The 16,059-nt window shown below is 43.9% G+C and overlaps 1 protein-coding gene across 6 annotated transcripts in view; it reads left to right on the plus strand.

Annotated features, from left to right (window-relative positions):
* Nucleotides 1-16,059, plus strand: part of LOC120896588 (Krueppel-like factor luna) — a 302,013-nt gene that overhangs the window by 134,413 nt on the left and 151,541 nt on the right. The gene's annotated exons all lie outside the window — the stretch shown is intronic.

Consider the following 16,059-nt stretch of genomic DNA (forward strand, 5'->3'; position numbering starts at 1 on the left):
GAAGTTGGCACGTCTTTTCTTCTTCTTCTTCTTCTTCTTCTTCTTCCCTCTCGCAGGACAGGTGAAAACCACGTGCAAACCGATGAACTACCATCAGTGGCTGCACGTGCTGTATGCTGTTGTCGTGTCGCTGACGGGAAGATTTCCTTAGTTTCCGTTTAGTTTTCGGTGTCGATCGATGGGTTCCTCGCCGATCGGAACACATTTGTGTGTGTGTGGGTACTAGAGGAACTGAATGTGTTTGTGTGTGTTTACAGTGTTATATGTATGATTAACTTTTTATACTACCAGATAAACATTTTTTTTAGTTTGAAATGTAGAGGAAAATTTACATTACCAATATTTTTCTAAGTGAAGTGAAGTGTGTTGAACGAGAGAATACAATTCAGAAAATAGTTATTAAAAAAATCTATTTCCTTTAAATCACACGTTGCTATCATTTATGATGCTATTTGTAAATGAAACCAACATTTAGAATGCAATGTTAATGGCTTCCATGGAGTAAAATACTAAAAAGATTGGATAAGAAATATCCTTCCCAAATATTTGCAGCTCCGTATAGCATTGGTGTATTTGAGAAACGCCTAAATGTATGCAATATTTTATGTGTTAATAATTTTAAATTATTTTCACACACTAAAATATGCAAAGAAGCTAACCATGTGTTGCATACATTGAAGAGATTCATGTCATAATGGGAATAGTTCAAGCTCTACCCAAACGCTCACAAACTTCGTTATTTTTTATGTCTTACATTTTTGTTTGAACTTTTTTTTATTATTTCCATTGTTCATTGTTGGCTCAAATATCTCATATGCCCGCTGAGCAGTTCAAGCTACTTACAAAAACAAGCTAATATACGCGTACACACCTGTTTACCTGCCCATTACACATATGTGTCTTCACATTCCTGCTTCAAAGTTGGCAACTTTTACTCCACGTAGCTTCACACACACTCACACACTGACACAACCGCTTCTCCCGTTGGTTGGTTGAGTCGCACTGGAATCCAAAACCGAGATGGCATGTTACAGGAAATGATATTACCATACATTGCACTACGTGACATGACTTAACAACACGGTCCAACACTGTTTGGGCCCAAGTGCGCACCACCGTCCACAAGGTATAAGAGTCAGCGGGAGTCTATTACATCGCCACGTCCCCATCGTCATGGTGGTGGTCGTTAGCATCTTTGTCGTTTTCTTTACCAGTCCGAGGAAGTTATGATGATGTGTTCCAACACGTCAATATTACGAAAATGGGACGGAAAGAAGACACACGACATAAAGCATAAAACGCTCTGAAGGAGCGCAAGTTGCTCATGTTATTTGCGTCACAGTGAATCGGTCGTTACAATCAGTAAAAATTAGAACTGGTCCTACTGCTGGTTAAGTGCGAAGTTTTATGCGGGTTTAATTTCAGCTCTTAGCAAAAGTCTTTGCTTTGTTTTGCCTGGTGCGTGGATGTTTTCGGGATGTAAGATATCGCAAAGTGTGTACCGTGCGGGAGGTACCCATGTATTCCAAGAAGCAGAGCGTGTAACTAAACGCGTGCACTTACAAACTCACCTACAAGCCTGAAAATTGAGCCAACGCCAGCACTACAACTTTCGGAGGCTTTCGCACCTACGCTTTCGACTTCGCAAGCTAATCGACTCGAACAACATCTCCAATTTCTCATTCGATTCGACGGAACCTGAAGTGCGCAACGTCCTGCTCTGCGCTTTGTTGAGGTACACCTGCACCAAAAGCTCTTATATCTACAACCCTCCTACACAACCGCTTCACCATCCGGCTGCTTCAATCCGTTGAAGTGACATTTCTCGTTTCTCAGGCTATAAAGCGACCTCCGCCGGTAACATTAGCCTTTCGGGGGAGGGGAGCCTACCGAGCACCGGGCGCACTGAGTGTCACTTTTTCGGTGCCTGAATTATGAATGAATTCATTTCACCTTAATGGAGCTCCTTTTTTCGGACGATCTCCACCAATAGAGCATGACCTCCGACATGCCGCACCAATCCGTGCGTCCTTCAATTGCTGCCCTGCGGGACAGTTTCCTTGCGCGCTCCGTTTCACCCTACACGCTGTTGCCCTACGGCTGGGGGCAAGTTAATGGAAGCGAGATGCTTTTAATTTGATAAAATACACAACATCTTTCCCTCGCCTCGGTCGCTCGGTCACCGCCTAGAGCACAACCCCATCGCAGGATGGTGGCTGGTCTTTCGGGAAGAGCGCAAACGCGCATCGTTCGGTCTATCTATCGGCACTAGCTGTAGTGATTCCGCCAGCTCTACCGGCGCCCACTTCATCCGCCCTGCTTAATTTTCTCCCCCTCTTCTTCCTCCCTAGAGGAAATGGAAGAAATCGAGAGAAAAATAAAAAAAAGCCGGACAAGAAATCGTACCCTAGATCATAAATCATTAACGTTGATTTATTCTTCCTTTGACGTCCGTTTGCCGGTGGGGGGATGCGGTGGATGGAAAAGCAACATAGATTTCCCATTCGGCACAGGGGTTTCAGAGAAGCTTTCACAGCACAGCCACAACACCGGCAAAGGAGGTCCCTCGGGGAGCAGGGAGCATTATTTTCGACCGAGCTTGCTTCTCGTCCAAGAGGACAAATTATGTTCGCTTTACTAGTGGACACCGAAAAACTCTGTCAAACGTATGTTAGCGATTTAGTTTTGATTTGATGTGCTTTTTTTGCTGTTGTTTGCTGTCAATAGATCTCGAGGAGGGATGCTGTGGGTTGGCATGTTATGAGTGTGTGTGTGTGTGCGGGTGTGCGGGTGAAGTGGTTGAGATAGATTTTGTAATGATTAATGAATGCATTCTAGAGGCGGATCGGATGAGGTGGAAATGGATTCGAATTGAGTGAAAATGTGTCGCAGTTTGTTATGTTTGTAGGTTGATGATTATTTTCTTCATTATTTTGATGACTTATTTAAAAAAAAGCTTAAAGCTTCGATAAATCATCTAATTTCTCCAAAGGAGACGCACAAACATTCTTCAAAATTCTACACCAATTACTTCATCCGAGGAAGAAAAGAACTAATGTTGCTCGACTCTAGCAAGACATTGGAGTCCGATTTTAGGTCCAAAATTAAGCAACTATCATTCCAACCCGACATGCTGAAACCAGTCAAGTTTTACGAGTAAACCTTCCCCCTTTTTTGCATCACCAAAAATCCCTTCACGTACAGCAACCTCCTCCGAAATGACAATTGGCATTTTACGGGTTTTGTGGCGCGTGTTGGGGAGGGAATCAGCAACACGATTCAACCATCAGGATTTTTAAATACAGTTATTTTCCCTCTCAGGCACGTCCACCGACGCTTTTTTGCTTGGGGTTTTTTTCTCATTTTTGTCCAGCAAGAAGCGAGACGATTTTTTTGACTGGTTGGTTAAATATAAATCCTTCCACCCCTGCGTTGGCACCTTTTATTAGACAGCAAAGGAAAAAAAAACCCTACACCCCGAACTCACTCTTTCGCCATGTTAGCAGGGGCGGTCATCTACTCCCTTGGAGTGAGCATGGAAAAACGAGTTCAAAAAACGAAAGAAAAAAGAACACAAACCCAATGCAATTACCACCCGGGAGCACGTTTTTCGCCGAGCGTCATTTGACAAATGTATTGACTCTTCGCTCCATTTTGGGTTGCCCTGCGGGGTGTCCTGCATGATGGAGAGAACCTGGTGAGGTAGGTAGCTGTCGGAAAGGGGAGTTTTGAAGAATAAGAAACAAAAAAATAAATAGAAAATACACACACCGCTGGTCGTAAAAGTCAGAACCGCAATATTGGAAAAACGATTATACGCGAAGACGCCAACAACGGTTGAGAGGTTTCGGAGAGTTGGAGCGCCCCCAGTTGTGGACTGAAATTTTCCCCGCTGCTGGTTCTGTACTTTTATTTCACCTTGTTTGTTTGCCAGCGAGCGACGCTGGAGGGACACACACACACACGCACCCTTTTTCCCGGCACAATGATCGACAGCCTGAATTGATAATGGAAAGCGCCTGGAGGAATGTAATAAAAGTGCGCTTTATTTGCTCATCAAATTCATGCCCGAAGCGGGACGGCGTTGAGCCCGAACAAGCGAGAGTCGATTGCTGGAATCGTTTTTCACATGATTTGAGCGTGAGTTTTAGAGTCGAATTCGGCGATGAATGTGGCCGTTGCAAGTGATAGAGTTGTCTTTTAGTCATGAGAAGAAAAAAAATAGAAAAAGCACAATCAAAACTCATACCGAAGAGCGTCAAGAGAGTAAAAAGTCTCGAGTTTGCCCATTTTGTTGCATGGAGATAAATAATAAACATGCTTCTTCAACACGATCACCATCGTCACGAAACATGTCGTTAACCGTTATCTGTGTGTGTGTTTGAATATGACACTTTTCCTTGTCTCATCTCAACTTCTCAGTTGATTCCCGTTTCCAATGTCTCTGAGGCGCAAGAAGTTGCCAAACGAACGCCAAACCGGAGGAGGAATTTTTACATCCAAAAGGAAAACAAAATTGAGAAACAGTAAACTCTTGCTTTGATATACGATCGCGCACGGGTGCTGTGCACATAAAACACGATCCTACTGGGCAACGGGATATTACTCTTTCAACTTTTCTCCCTTTCGCTCTGCTGCCAGCAGTACAAATTGGGAAAATCATCGTTTACAGGGGGAAAATCCGTGTACAGGGGAGCGTTTGGGGCCCCAGCCGAGAGGTGTAAATCGTTGCTCGTAGGCGGCCATTCCGATACGTTTGTCTATTCTTCAAGTATTCCCTGTATGTAAAAAGCAGAAAGAAAAATCTCAGTTGCACACATCCTACGAGAAGCGCAAGAGTTTCGTCTGCGTCAACGTCGCTAAGCATCTTTGGATGTGTTGTGGAATGAAAGGGGGAGAACTTCTTGGCTCAAAACGGTTCCTGTATGATTAACGGCAATGTTAGGAAAAGAGGCAAGAGGCAAGACAGAAAACAGAAACCAAACAACAAACCATCACTCTCCCAGTGGTTCTTCGTCCCACCTTTGTATCCCTGCCCGGCTGGCTGGCTGGCTGGCTGGGCACGGGGTCGTAAAACCATTAAGAGGATTGTTGAACAACCATTTCCGGTTTGACAATGATTCGATTAGCCCCCGGGTAGCAAATTTATAGGATTTAAAGAAGGCAACCACCACGAGAAAAAAAGGAGTGATGTCGGTTTCTAGGTCAACGGATGATTTATGTTGTTTTTCGCCTCCCTCTTGAGGGATACAACGCTTTCCCCTCCACTAGCGCACGCCGTTTGAAGGATGCGTTTCACACCGAACGCACGGTAAAGCGATGCCTTTGATGAGGGACTTTGGTGTGTGGTAATAAAATTGCTAGAAGGAGCTTATTTGCCGTTTGGAGGTTATTTACGGCGATTGTTCGTGTACGATTTAAAGTCAATGGTAAAATTGCTTTAATGGTTTATAAAACAGATCAATGTACATTTATTATGTTGATTTGAGTTACTGTTTATGATAATTTCTGAAAGAAAATGTTCATTACCTGATTTCAAAAGCTGTCTCAGGTTCATATTGACTGATCATAGACAACATGTATGTATTGCCATTCTCGTGGTACAGTCGTCAACTCGAACGAATGCAGAAGAAGAAGATAACTTGTATAACAAATCGATTACGAAAATGATGATCACGTACAGTTACAACTTACAAGTAATTATTTATTGGTGTTTTTATGCAGTGGCCATCACCTCGCGGCCAGTCGGTCAGAAACCTCATATTTTGACCTATTATCAAACTTTGAGGCTTTCTGGACAGTTCACTACCTGGACGCTACGCTGGACAGTATCACCTTTGAGATTTTTTTTACACTCGTCATTGATGACACTCTTTAGCTATGTTCCTATAAAATCGGACGAAGCATCTAGTCAAAATCAGGCTGAAATTTGAATAATGAGTGTTGAATAAGAGATGTGGATTATTTTCATGTTTACATTACTCCAAAAATATTTTCTAAACTATGCGTGAATTTATTTGATAAATGTTTGTCTCGACAATTAATGTGCTTATCCACTTTTCTTCTCAAACTTGTTCATTTGCTGTTGATTTTTTGCAAAAACAAAACCTTCAACGAACGAAGGAGTTGTTAACGAACGAAATTAAGTAATGGCATACAAACTCGAACCCAACTATCTGCAACAAAGTAAGAGAAGTTGTCAATAACAATATACCATCAAAGAAAATGTATAAAGTTGTTAGCAGATTCCAAAAAGAAACAGACAACTTTCCGCCTCCGTGATGAGTATCCAAAACGCAACGGGAAAACATGTCACGACATGACAAATGTTATCAAACAAATCCCAACGATTCTCATTTTCCGTTCTGAGAGAATCACCATTTCCTCGTCCGCCGTTCCTTTTCGCTCCTAAGTGTTGCCATCCAACTAAGGAACACATAACTGACGAGAAGGTATGCGAGCATAATTAATTGGATTTCAGTTTTATTGATGATGGCAGCATTTCCTTATCAGCTTTGTACCGTATCCATCCTTCTCGTTCTCGCTCGTTTGGCGACGTACGTGCACACGATGTGTCACGTGCTGTATGTGTATGTGTTTGTGTGTGTGTGTGTGTGTGTGTGTTTGTATGCGCATAAAACGTTATCCTGCCTCGTATGAAAAGCGTTTCCATTCATTCCGAAGCGTTGCGTTGGGTTGCGTTGCGCAGCAGCTGCTAGCTGACCGCCTATCCGCCCAGGCCCGTTCTGCTGCGACACGATTACGGTCATCGGATTTCAATCGACCCAGAATATCGACCACACAAAGAACACGCTGCCGTTTATGGAAAAAAAGCTGGTCAGTGAGAGTGGGGGTCGCATTTATTTTTTGCTTTACTCTCTTCTTCTGAACAAAAAACAACCTCTCGGTGGATGCAGCACATCTTGCCGATGGCGACGGTGGTGGTGATGACTGTCATAAATAATTTTACGGGATTAGTCCGAAGCATTATGCCGATTGAATCAATTATTGTTTGCTTCGCAGATCATCGCACTAAAATATGAAGCAACAACAGGGAAGGGAAACAACGGCCAGCGACAGATATCTTCACACATTCAAAACAATCCGAACCGAAACAGAACGTAAAACTTCTCCATTAGGCGTTGGAAAGAATGGAGCAGCAGCGTGACATAAAAACGGTGAGGCTGAAGAAGAAGAGCTATGTAATGGTGAACGAATAGTGATGGCGATTTAGGCGTTGAAGACAAAGGCGGGGGAAGTTGAAGGACGAATCATGGCACGAGGATAAAGCTTAAGATATGAACGCTGGGATGACGATACATGAAATATTAGCGTCCGGCCGGTGTAGGCCGATCGTGTAATCAATTATTAACCAAGGCGGAGAGGTCAAGCATCCTTGGAAGACCTTTCGCTCGAATGAAGACATATTTTTAGACGGTAGCATGTTTGTGTTATTTTTAGTCATCTGTTTATTGTGAATTTTGGGATTATGTTTCTAATTAATGCTGGCTTTAATTTTGGATTTGTTCTTTCGCACCCTTGTTTTCGAAACATTCTTCTTGCTTTGTGGGTTGCTTGGAGCAGAACCCTCAAATACAATACCAGGTTCCCTTTGCGATGCTTTGACAAGAAGCCCACTTCTTTGCATGTTAATACGCTTTTTTAAAAAAGAAACGAAGCAGCATAGAAAAATGGCAACCATGGGAGACTGTGAAAAATAATGTTTACCATTTTGCTTCAGCAAGCAGGTGAATCGCACACACGTACAACAGGACACTTTATAATACGTCTCCCTCACAAGCACTTTCTTTCCCCCACCTAGTGCGACACGTGGAAGGTGGAAATGAAAACATGTAAACAGCATTTTTCCTTTCCAGCAGCACACGTGTGCTGCCTGCGTGCCTGCCCCAGCCCAATTCCACCCAAGACGATTGCTGTACCAGAAAGGCATGAAAAATGAACGTTTAGAACGGAGTGTTTGGCACCAAAGCGGGGCTAAAAAAAGACAGCCTCGCTAGCTTTGTTGCATGGTAAAAGTGTCTCATTATCGCTCCAGGTTTTTTTTTTCTCTCGCTCGTTCTCTCTTTCTCTCTCGCGTTGAACGTTTGACAGTTGCTTATGTTGCAGAAGAAAGGAAGGCATGAGTGCGTGGTTGTGTGTGTGTGCACGTCGGAAGTACTTTCGCATGCAAATGGCGTTGTTGTACCGGTTTTCCTCTGCGCCGGTGTGTTTGCGGCGTGGGGCTAAAGGCTAAAGAAATATAGCGACAATTTGTTAGGACTTTTTTTTTTACTCGGTTGTTGTTATTGGCAAACCCTATAGTGTAAAAGGTAGCAGTGGCCAATGGGAATAGCGTAGTAAACCGCAAGCTGCTGGGACGGACGACACAGGGACCATTTTTTAATCGGCTTTGTGCAGTGGAAAAGTGGCTCTGGGTTGCTGGTTAGCAGGTTAGTTAGTTTCATAATAAGTCATTTCGCTGTGGGAGCTGGCTCCTTGTTAGGTTGCGTTGCCCATGCAGCTTTATCTTTTCTTTTCAATAGAAAATTTCCCGTCGTGTAAAAATTAATTTTACAACATAATCAACGCGGCTCGGCTTGGCGTAATACACCCGTGGCCAACTAACCCGGGCCAGAATCTCGCCTGACAGTTAATATATCGTTGGGTTCGGTCTCTTTTTTTTTGGTCGGCCCCAAATGCCCTACTTCCTCCATTTCCTCCACCAGTGCGTCGCAGATTGCAATTTCCCATTAAAACATTTTTATCACCTTAGCGAAACTAAATTACGCGACTTTGCGCCATTCCACGGTCGGTCGGTCGGTCGTTCGGTGATCGATGCTAGTGGAGAAAGTTTCATACCTTCCTTCCTTTACCTGTGCTTGTGAGATAAACCTCTGTATATGTGTGTTTGCGTGCGTTTTTCTGCTGATGGAATTTATGATTTTCAAACCACAAGCGCTCGTTCGCTTGCTTATCCTTAGCCCGGCTAAACCCAACTTCGCGGTTGCCACTTCCGACTGTGCGCGGTGCGGCTTCGGGAATGTGCATTTCTGATCGTTTAGGATCGCTGCCTTTTCCTCGTCCCTTTACTCGCAGCACTTGAAGTGGAATCGTCTGAAGATGCAATAAAGCAACCAATTCCGGGCTGGCTCATCTGACCCGACCCGACCCCGTCTGTCTGCCTGCTGCCGGGTCGGGAGCCACAATTACTACGCGTCGGCTACCGGCTAATGCCCGCCTGCCAGCTCCTGGCCCCTTGCTGGGTGGAAAGAAATATGAAGCAAATAGGAAGGTTTGCCAAATCTTCTTAAATAATGTACGGATTGCAAGATTGCTTGTGTTCGCTTTACCTTCGTTCTGGTTTTGCTTTTCGTTGATTTGCTCACCCCAAGCTCTACCGTCTGCCGACCTCTGGGTAGTGAAGAGCTTTTACTTTGTACACGTCTTGTTTGCCACCGCACATAGCCTCAATTGGGTATCGGAGGAAGCGAAAGAAAAACAGCGCTGTTTTAAAGCAACGATAGAACCGAACGGCAGGGAGAAGGAAAATCTTATCCTTCACTACCGGTGCCCAATTGCACCGCGCTCTTCTCGCCGCTTCTCCAGTGCCGCGCAGGAAGAAATAAGATTACGACCGTGCCCTTTGCTGATCTGGTGCAATATTTTCTATTGGTTTATTTCACCAAACGGAAACTGTGGCACACAACAGTGAGGCAAAGCAAGTAAAAAAAAAACAGAAAAAGTGGTCGTACACCATCATCAGCCCTGCGCAACCGCCACCGCTGCAGCGAGCGAGTGCAGGAGGAAATAACAAAGTTTTATATTTTGAACGTTTTTTTTTTATTTTTGCTCCCGCTCGATGAAATGTCGCTACACGGTGGAAATAAAATCGCTTGCCAGGAGTAGCGATATGAATCGGGTTCTCGTTACACCGAGTGGAGGCTAAAGGTTGACGGGCAATGATTGGATAACGCATTTGCTGCATTGTACATTGTGGTAGTCGTTTGCTGTGGCAAATTGTTCACCAGTTTTGTTGGCGGGTTTGTTATCACGTTACAAAAGTAATCATTTAATGAGATAGGAATGGATTAAATGATACTAACCTGCTTGTTTTTTTCGTTGTATCCGCACGGCTTTCAATAAAATACGCCAAAAGGTATGCAATTGAATGCGCAGCGCAGCAAACAGTTAAGTATAGAGACAGTTTGCACACTTATAGGCGATTTGATTTAAAGTTATTTCTGTGAACAAGATATAATCCTATCTAACTTTTGAAACGGCACTAAGACATTTTATCGAATTGAGACAATTAGTTAAATAATAGGATTTTAACGACCAAACATGTTTCAAAGTTCTGTTTGAATCATTAAATGCTTCGTGCGCCTAAATGTATGCTATTTTGGATAAAACGTTACTTTTTGGTTATCAATTTTGAATTTTTGCGTAAAATCGTTGTAATTTAAGCGACATCAATTATAAATGATGATGAAATGTCACTTGAAACGTTAAATCAGGCTGAGCCCTTTATCAGTCTAGTGAAGAACCTAAATTATGAAATCTGTATAACTAATATAATTTTTGTACATTTTTTATTATCATCATTTTTTGCGGTAATTTTTTTCCGCAGTTGTGTTTATAATATATTTTTAAATCAAATATTTGAATACATCCCTCCAACCAATAACATACGAACATTATTGTTTGTTAAGGTTAGGCTTCAAAAATTACCATATTGCATCACTTTATTGGCTCTAATACTCTGTTTCATTGAGCTCAATCTCCCGATCCAATACATCAACAAGACAACGACTAAATTTATTACCAATGATCCTCTCCAAAGTACATGATACATACAAGTGTACATCTTCAGCAAGCATCCATTCATAGCTTCCCTCGTGTTTTGTTTCTCCCACCCTAAACTCTCATCGAATTATTTGCACCTGAGGCTGCAGGGTGGTAATCATTCCGACACGGCGACAACAGAGGTAATTCTGACCCAGTTCCCTGATTCCAGCTGGCCCAGTACGCTTTGTATTTCGTTCCCTTCACATCCTCCCCAAGGAGCATAATGATGAGAATGAAAGGGAAGAATATTACCAATTTTTATCTACCAGCGCCAGGTCGAATATCTAAATAAACAAGTGAGCAACACCCGAAGAAGTGGTGCCGTCGCTCCACTCCGGGTGGTCTCTAGCACAGAGAAGTTGGAATTGAATAGAAGCCCAATGCCGGCGGCAAACACCCCGGCCCAGGCAACCGTGACGACGAAGCTGACTTTGTTGGTGTGTTGGCCCGCCGTCCTTTTACAAGTTAAAAAAGAATTTGCAGGAATTTGCCCGCCGGTGGCCACCAAAGTTCCTGCAAACTGCGGCAAGTTCAAACTGGCTGCCAAATGCCATACCTACCCAACTTCCTTTCACTGTGCGCGTGTATGTGTTTGTGGCTTCCAGTGTGTCCCGTTACAGATTCAATTCCACTTTATAACGCAAGCTTAAGAAGCAAACTGCCAGCAGCAGGTAACAGCAGTGTGTGTGTGTATGTGTGTGAGTGTTGCGCTTAGCAACCGAAGAAGCGAAGGTATTTTTCAGCCCCAGCGGCGTTCGCCTGTTCCGGATTTGGATTCTTTCTTCGGTGGGGGTTTTTTGTGACTGTCGTTGTAGTGGCTTTTCCTTACATTCCGTATCTTCTTCCCATCCCTGGAGAGCTTGGCGCTTGCAACATCCTTTCCAGTCTCAGCGGAATCGGGACGGGGACCCTTGCTGAAGACATTCTCCGCAGCCTTAAATCCGGTCGCCAATGTTGGGCCCCATTTTTCGGCTGCCAGACATTTCGTGCTCGGGCTCCAAAAACTGGGCCCTGGACATCAGCAACAGCAACAACAACAACAACAACAGGAAGTAAGACACATTTCACGCCGGGATTCACCACGGTTCAAGGATTCTGCTACTCCCCTCCCCCCTGTTTTGCGAATGTAAAACAGGAAGGAAGTGTACAACGACGCCACAAACGGCAAGCACAATGACCTCGTGCTGAGCTGAGGGGGGTATATTTTTTTTTGTTTAGTTCGTTTCCCGAGGGTCTTTCGGGAAAAGTCAAATTTGGTCGGGTCCCGTCCGTGGAGTAGCTCCAGGTGGCACACTCGAGAAATAAATAATCCAATCCCCATGTTTATCAGTGTGAGAGAGCGTGCGCGCGGGCGCACCCGTCTTTGCAACTGGCAGAGCCGGTCGGTCCATTCGGTAGGATGACAAGTCCTTATGATAATGCCCAGCCCAGCTACAACAACACGCCTTAGGGGCGCAATTACCTTCCCCAGTTCCCTTCGTTGCCACAGCAGCATGAATGAGCAGAACTTTACTGGTGCCGCCTTTTTCGGTGCGTCTCGAAGTTCATTCCCAAGCCCGCCCGCTCCCCTGTGGGAGCAGCGAAAGGGAGGCTTTCTTTTGGAGTGGATTTAAGGTTTTTCTGTTGCTGCTGCTGCTGCTGTTGTTATTGCGTTATTTTCCTGGTCCAGTCCATATAGAGAGATAGCGAGAGACGAAACGGAGCATTCTTGGGTCTTTGACCAGTGACCGGAAGGATCAGTTTCGTGGCTCAAGTTTCTCTCGGGGATTTGTGTGTTCATTTTAAGTTTTAAGCAACCAGTTTTGGCACGAAATTCAATTTCTTTCAACAGATGAGCCAGCTGGGCAAGATTCTTAAGATCCTCGAGCAGTTTCAATTTCCTAATCGAAAAGACGAAATAAAAGCACACACACACACACACACACACACACACACACACACACAAACAGAGCAGCTCTAATCAAGCTCTGCTTGTGAGGCGTAGGATTGGCCATTATTTCAAACTTTACAACAAGTTCATTATGGGGAAAAAAATCTCCCGCTCAAACATTTCCCTCCACCTACTCCGCCCTTCCAACGCCCGTGACCACGTGTGCGTATGTAGGAAGACATTCCCAGGACCGGCGTTTCCTACGAAATCCATTAATTTCACTCAAGCTAAGTGCATGTGTTTGACTTTTGGTTAAGGACAGAGTTTCAGTTTACCTCTTTACCTCTCGTAGAGCGTGTCCCATCCCTCGCATTACCTTCCATTTTTCTTACCAAGTACAAAAAAAGTCCACCAGACGCGCTCTAGGCGATCTCTTCCTCTCTTTCTAGTCACAGATTGCTTACCACCCTTTGCCAAAAGTTCCAAAAGTGAGCTGATAAAATATTCACAACATATTCTGCGTACCGTATGCGCAGTAAGGGTTGCTGCTGCCTCTCTACACCTTCCACTCCTCCCTGAAGCTACGTCCCATTCCACTTCATTTGCTTTGATGTCCCCGCGTGAACGATGGAGTAAAACGAGAAAAACAGCAACACAAAACTCTCTAGTAGCATTAATTACGCCACCACACACACTTACTCAAACACACTCACACACATGCACGTACGCATTTTAACACGCTCGCATGTACACAGTCACGTGTGTGCTTGTGCGTTGTGGCGTGCGGTGCGAGAGGTGACGAAATCAGTTTTCCACCGTGCGTGTGTGCCGTCGAGGTAATGCCGTCAGGCGCAGCACCTTTAACCGTATGGGTGGTACTTTCTGGGGTGTGGGGATAAGGACCCATGCTGTGGCAAGATGTGTGACAGGTGTGGTGTGTGTGTGTGTGTAAGAAAAAGCAAATATTAACCTGCGTGATTGCACACAAACATTGCCCAATATCAGGTTGGGACGAGGATGAACGCACAACGAAAAACAAAGCAAAACAAAAAAAAACCCGGGCCAGAAAAGTAGAAGATTGCAGGGGAAAACGGTATATTCGCACGCAAAATCCCTTACTTTTTTGCTCGGACGGTACATGCTTTTTTGCCGTTTGCTGCACGGTGTGTGTTTGTTTCATGCTGGTAGAGAAACGGGCAATTCGCTGCCTCTTTTTTATTTTGGTGCTTTTTTGCTTTTTTGTTTTGGTTTCGCGTCCTTGCAAACAGTGTGCCTGTGTACGTCAGCAAACCATCCGTAGGCAGTACTCCGCAGGGATCCCTTTTTTTTTTGCTCTCTGGAGTGGGAAAGAAGCAAACGTACCTTGCGAGAAGGGTACCCATCGAAACAATGTGCTTTCGAGTAACATAAATACGATGAAATTTGCTCGAAATTCGTCGCTTTCCGGTGGGTTGCGCTATTAAAGCTGAAACACGATTTCTATGGTGGCAGTGTGATGGTATCGGTAAGGGATCGCGATGTGTGTTGAGCTAAAGAAGGTGTTATGTTTGCTTGTTGGGTACCGCAAATGAAGTGCAAAACTCTTTCAGGATATGTTCTAACGCCAGAAGGTATGCAATATACTGTTGTTTGAGAGAAAGTTTGGTTGAACATCTCAAACAATGCTAAATTTAGCATGAAGCTTTGAAATCAATACTTCCATACAAATTTGATATGCATATAGAAACATCATTTTAATCAAAACTATATAATAGCATTTGTGCCTGATGAATTGATCGACTTGTATAGTTTGTGGTTTGCGCCTACATTTATGCAATTTTATAGTATTTTACATTTTTGTCCTGCAAACAACAAACCTGTTTTTGTTAATTTTCCCACACTGAACAAACATTTTCTAACGACGTTTTTATTGTTTAGAGTGTCATTTCTGAATTTGATAAGCTTGAAGCTTTTCAAAACTATCTTTATGAATTTGGTGACAGCGAGAAAGCATCGTCGAAGGTTGTATCTTGCAGGTTGATAAATGGTACCAATCGTTACAAAGTTGTTTACAGTCCAGGAGGTGCGTCGTGTCTCGATCGGTGCTTCTAAATTACCCTCAGCGGGACCCTTCGTACGGCGATGTATGTTATCCTCGAGGTCAATGACCCTCAGACGATACCCAATGTTCAAGAGCACACACACACACACACACGACCCGGTGTGGCTTCGCATCGATATGCTTTCCTGCAGTATTATAAAATACTCATTTTAACCGCTCCGCTATTCACAAGCACAAGCATAAAGTTGCGCACCGAAATGTGTCTGGCCGTGTGCTGTAGGGTGCTGTGAAGCAAAATGTGAGCTCTTTAAAGACGCGCACACAAACAGCAACACCCATTTCGGGACACGTGTGAAGCGGATAAGATTTTACATTTCTCCGTCGCAAGAACAACACACACACACACTCACAAATTTGTGTGAACGAAAGAGTGAAAATGCAAAAAGTCAAACACGAGCTGCTGCTTTCGTTGACTGCTCGGAAGCAGAAGAAGAACAACAACCACAGCAGGAGGGATGTGTTTCGCGTGTGGGGTGGTACCATTTCGTGAGGAGCAAATTTTTATCAACTTAAACACTAAGCTTAACTTCTTGACTCGTTCGTCCGTGGGGTTATCGTTTGCTGATGTTTTTTGTTCTGCTCTACGTGTGCACGGTACTCTGCTGCTCACTTATGTTTACTTTTTCACTTTTCTTGTAACGCAGCAGGGTAGTGTTGAGTTGTTGGTACCAGTTTTCCGGGAAGGAGAGTACAAATTCCAAAAAACATATCCGATGATACAACGTGTAAATTCTGAGCGAATTTTTGTGTGTGTGTATCTTTATACGTTTAAAGATCAAGTTTTTGTAAAGAGAGGTGGTAAGAGTCGCGTACAAAAGTGTCTTACTGTCATACTCATTTACCATGTCTAGATGGTACTGTTAAAAAATAAAAACGTATTATTTTATGTTTGGCATGATTTCAGCGGAAAAATGGTTGTTTCTTTTTGTACAATCACCATGTAAAACACATTTGCAGTAATCCAATTTGATTTATTTATTTAAAATCTTTAAAACTTATTTTAATTGCATTTCTTACCCACCGAACGCAACGCATAGCACAGCGTAAAGTACACACCAAACAAACCTTCCTTCCTTCCTTCCTCATTTTATGCTGCGTTTCACATCAAACGATCGACTGCCCAAGTACAAACACACACTCATACGCGCCGCCGCCGACCTGGCAAACGCAAACAGACCTTGACTCGTGCCAAGATTGCTTCAAAGAGTACAGCGCGCATCCGGCAACCGTTCCTCCGGCACTC

The sequence above is a fragment of the Anopheles arabiensis genome, chromosome 2 (assembly GCF_016920715.1).
Source record: "Anopheles arabiensis isolate DONGOLA chromosome 2, AaraD3, whole genome shotgun sequence".
Taxonomy (NCBI): domain Eukaryota; kingdom Metazoa; phylum Arthropoda; class Insecta; order Diptera; family Culicidae; genus Anopheles; species Anopheles arabiensis.